Below are 5,118 nucleotides of genomic sequence, written 5' to 3'. Positions count from 1 at the left end.
TGTTGATATGAGACTTTAATTTGCATATTTTGATTGACCCTATGTTTTGCATGTACAGTGCGCTACATTTTTTAAGATTATCTTTAAAAAAAACGGTTATCTTCAGCTTATCTCAAAACTGCATTTACATTGTAATGTTGTGATTGCTAAATTCATAAATTATTGATTTCAGTTTTTAGGGTTTTGTGTTTTTATCTATTTAGAAAGAAATATATAATTTTAATAGGATAATGATTTTTTTTTTTTTTTTTTTACTTTAGTATAGAATTTTAATATTGGCCATTAATGGTCAGTTATGTTTAACTGTAACATGCAAATAATGTTCAGCCAAATTTAAAAATATATTTGTAAGTAATAAGTACATTTATTTGTCCTCGTGAGGAAAAGTATTTGCATAGCAATCAAGTAGGCATTTCAACATAGGCCTACATCATACGACATACATCATACACCAAAAAATAATAATAATAATGATTAAAATATATGTTAAGTGTAAAGGAAGCTGCATTCATAGCTATTCACACCCTAAAGTCACAAAAGGCTGTTACTATATACTATTGTGTTGCTATATTTTCACTCTTTAAAAATAAAGGTTCTAAAACAGGGTTTTCTCAGTGATGTCATAGTAGAACCATTTTTGTTTCCAAAAAGAACCTTTCAGTGAACAGTTCTTAAAATAACCACTTGTCCATATAATAGTGTGAGGAACACTTTAATGATCTAAAGCTACTTTTTCCACTATAAAGAACGTTTTGTGGAATTTTTGTTGTTTTTGTTGTATTTTTGCTCTTTCCAGTTTGCGAGATATAAAGTCAGAACATTTTAAGATTGTAATTTGTCATCTTCAGTGAGTGCACATTGGTCATAAACTATAAATCAGAGTGCATTATGGGTATAAATAATAAACTGTAATTTTTTAGAATTTGGACAAAAACGTAAAATAGCCTGCACTCTTAGAAGAAAAGGTTCTATATAGAACCTTCAAAGGTTCTATCAGCGCTACGTACTTGGAACCCCTAAAATGTTCTATACACTCTTTAAAAAGGGTTCCTCTGGGTTCTATATAGAACCCTGGGGTTCTGTACTTGGCCAATAGAACCTTTTACCAAAAAAAAAAAAAAAAATGGTTCTATATACACTGTAAAATGTAACTGATGATCTTACTAATAACATTAAGTGAATAAAACTTATTTTGAATAAGTTTGTTGACCTTACTAAGTTTGATAAAGTAAGGACAACGTTTTAGCACGGTAAGTTATTAAACTCAACAGATTAAATTAACCTCTACTTAAAATAATAAGTATGTTGAACATTTTCGAGTGGTCATGCGCAGTTCTACCAGTAGGTGGAGCCGATTTGAAAACGTAATACCATTATTTCGGATGAGGAAAGCACATGGAAAGGTGAGTCAGTGCTTTTTATGTCTTATTTTAATGTCTGAATTGCTTAATATACACAATTGACCGTGTAATAAATGAAACAGATTAAACAATCTAGCGTTACACATGAACATTGGATGTGTTATTTTAATCAAATTCTTGGATTGTGTTGGATTGTGCTAATCGAAATGAGCAGTCTAGCATTTGCAAATCGGTAGCCTAATCGTTAGGTCCATGCTTTCAATCAAGGAACATACTTTATGATACAACTGTTTTTTGGGAGAACTATTCTTTTAATGTTAATAAAACAAAAGTCACTGAAAATCACTCACTTAAATACAGTGGCTTTAATAAGAATAAATTATTAATGTATACTGTCAAGCCAATTTATAGGGTTTATCTTATTTATATATTATGTTGTGTATAACGTGTATCTTTATTCCTATTTCTTTATTAACAAAGATTAAACAATTACTAAGCTTTTTATTATCATTAATTTTGACCTAAAATGTCTGCTATTCTATTTTGTTTTTAGCTTTGTTTTTTTGAAAATATGGAAATTTGCTGTAATGCAAAACAGTAAAACCAACATGAAAAGAATTGTGATATCATATTTTGCCATATCGCCCACCCCACACTTTAAATGTTTGAACACTATTGATTTATAAATTAAAATACAAAGCTGTATATTAAAAAAGTGTGCATTTCAATATTATTTTCTTCATTTGCAGAGCTTGCTTTGTGAGATGAGACATGCAAAGGAAATGTAAGTACTGTTTTTTCCCCCTATGAAAATAGAGCTCTCCTCTTGAAGCATTATCGTATAAAAACATGGAAGCTACACCAGAACTACACCATTTCCATGTCTTCACACAGACTGTTTGTGTTCATTTAAGTCATAAATATATACCTTTACGTTTATCTGAAGAATAGAGGTACATTTGGGATACTACGAGATTGAGTAAATAAGGCAATTTTCAAGTATCCCTATAACGCAGTAACCAAAAGCCTAATAATAGATATAACATTGTTCTTTTTCCTTTTACAGATCAATGCAGAGTTTATTCGCATCACAAGCAAAAACCTCAAGCAAGAATTTTTTACAGCACTTGATCAACATACAGCTCCATTTCTGGCAGTTGGAAAAAAAACTTTCTGAATTTGTGGTAAGCTTGTCTATGCTTATTTCTTAAACTAATTTTTGTAACTGTTATTTCATAAAATTTAATTCTATGTTATAAAACTTTTTTTCAGAGCAGCCATCACATTTTAAAGTAGTTTATTCAGACTAATTTTAAATTTAATTTGGTTTTCCAGGGCACTGACATCACTGCAAATCGCACAGCAGTTCTTTGTGGACTTCCCCACATTTTTGGAGAAGACACCTCAGACTTTTTCAAAACAATATTGGCAAGTACCATTCTCTGTATATTTCTCTCTAAACTAATCCCCCACACATACATTACATATAGCCATTCAATTATTCTTCATTCAACTATCCCAGAAACAGACCAGACACAAACTCTTCAAATGTAATTGTACATTTTCTTGTGTGTTTGTTCTGCCATCATTGCACTGTGCATTGTTTTCTGATGTCTAATTTTCATACAATACTTTAATGTTTACCTGTTAGTTGAGTTGTATGTAGAACAGAAGGTAATGGTCCTGATTCTTTAAGTTACATGCACATTTGTGAGATTTCCTATTTGTAATGTAACTAGAATTTTAATATTTCTGTATTTTTTTTATTAGGACTGTGATTGCAACACACCCAAGATTTCCATTGGGATTATAACTGTGATGACTGAAGAAACTCAGGATTCATCACAAGCACTGCATTTAGAGGCTTCACACACAGCAATTGTCCTAGAAGGAGCCATTGTTATGGATGAACTTCAAAAACTTCCGGATGCCATGTGCCTACTTTTTGGGCTAATATACTGTATGCGTTTAATTCGAAGTACACTCCACAGCTCAAGAACACCTTTGATTTTATTCAGAGACTGTTTCTTTCTCTGGGACACAAATTCCTGAAGCCTAAACTACAGTCACCTGAAAACATGCTGCTCATGTAAGTAAATGTTGTTTCAGATTGAAAATTCTGTCATAATTTACACTCCCTCATCTTGTTTCAAACCCGTAAGAGAAAGGGTCTAGTCTTAAAATAAATCATAAATACATCTTAATAATCTCTTTATATCTTTTAAGTTAGGGTCATCTGGACTATCAATAGAGGGACATAAAATGCTTAACTGGTTAATTTTAAATATTTGTATTTGTGTTTCAAAGAATATCCAAATTTACAGGTTTGTTATGAGATGTGGGAGAGTAAATTATGACAGATTTTTCAGTTTAGTGGCTATCCTGTTACTATCCCTTTAAAGGGTTAGTTCACCCAAAAATGAAAATTAAGTCATTAATTACTCACCCCCATGCTGTACCAACCCCGTAAGACCTTCGTTCATCTTCGGAGCACAAATGAAGATATTTTTGATTAAATTTGAGAGCTGTATCACTGCTACATAGGCACTCTAAGGGATCGAAACTTGAGGGCCCAGAAAGTCAATGAAGAAAATGTTTAAATATTCCATGACTACAGTGGCTCAAGTATAAGTTTATCAAGCGACGAGAATACTTTTTGTGCGAAAAAACAAACAAATATAATGATTTTATTCGACTATTCCTTTTCTTCCTTGTAGGCCTGAAACAAGAGATAACGAGATTTCCATGACGCATGTGTGCGAGAAATCTTTTTAAGTCTTGTTTCAGGCCCAGAAGGAAGAAAAGGAATAGTCGAATAAAGTCGTTATTTTTGTTTTATTTCCCCACAAAAAGTATTCTCGTCGTTTGATAAACTTATAGTTGAGCCACTGTCGTCACATGGAATATTTAAACATTTTCTTCAATGACTTTCTGGGCCGTCAAGTGTCTATCCCTTAGGAGCCAATGTGGTAGTGATCCAGCTCTCAAATTTAATCAAAAATATCTTCATTTGTGTTCCGAAGACGAACGAAGGTCTTACGGGGTTGGTACAGCATGGGGGTGAGTAATTAATGACTTAATTTTCATTTTTGGGTGAACTAACCCTTTGAGTTTGTGGTTGTACAAAATTTCTAAAATACACAAAACATTTATAAATTGTCACTTGTCAACCTTGGTTAAAAATGCTTTTCTTGTTTTATAACAGTTGTATTGTTAAATGCTTTTGTTTAACATATTTTTATATTGCAACTTAAGTGTCAATTTTCCTGCATTACCCTAATGTTGATGCTTTTTAGTTGCATTTGCACTGCACATTTGAATTGCTTTAGGGTTAACAAGAATAACAATGTGTTTTTGTGATTAAAATTGTTTGTTACATTAACAAAAAACTGTTTGGGGTGTCTGAATGACATTGTTTAGTACACTGTTGTGCATAAGGACAATTGATGAGTAATAAATAATGTTTTACCCGAGTTCAGTTTTGTCTTTTTGTCTTAACTTAATTTGTTTAGTTCAGCTTACTTCAAAATTTTAAGGCAATCGGTTTCCTAATTTTTTCCTAGTAATGTGAACTCTAATAAGAAGTTAACACAACTAATAATTTTGAGTCAACTTTACTTGAGTATACTTGATTTACAAGTTGTCTATACAAATGCTATTAAGTTGCGCCAACTAAAAATTAATACAATACTTTACTTGGAAAATTTAAGGCAATCGGTTTCCTCACTTTTTCTAAGTAAAGTCAACTTGTTACATT

The 5,118-nt window shown here is 31.6% G+C and overlaps 1 long non-coding RNA gene across 1 annotated transcript; it reads left to right on the top strand.

Annotated features, from left to right (window-relative positions):
* The first annotated feature begins 1,140 nt into the window (after positions 1-1,140).
* On the top strand, positions 1,141-4,196 carry LOC120470399 (uncharacterized). Its single transcript, XR_016169814.1, has 5 exons — positions 1,141-1,403; positions 2,111-2,145; positions 2,428-2,545; positions 2,697-2,789; positions 3,132-4,196. It is a non-coding gene; the product is annotated as an uncharacterized LOC120470399 (long non-coding RNA).
* Positions 4,197-5,118: the final 922 nt, after the last annotated feature.

Source organism: Pimephales promelas, chromosome 10 (assembly GCF_988280905.1).
Source record: "Pimephales promelas chromosome 10, fPimPro1.hap1.1, whole genome shotgun sequence".
NCBI lineage: Eukaryota > Metazoa > Chordata > Actinopteri > Cypriniformes > Leuciscidae > Pimephales > Pimephales promelas.
Note: the sequence above shows the minus strand (reverse complement) of the source record. Positions and strands in the feature narration are given on the sequence as shown.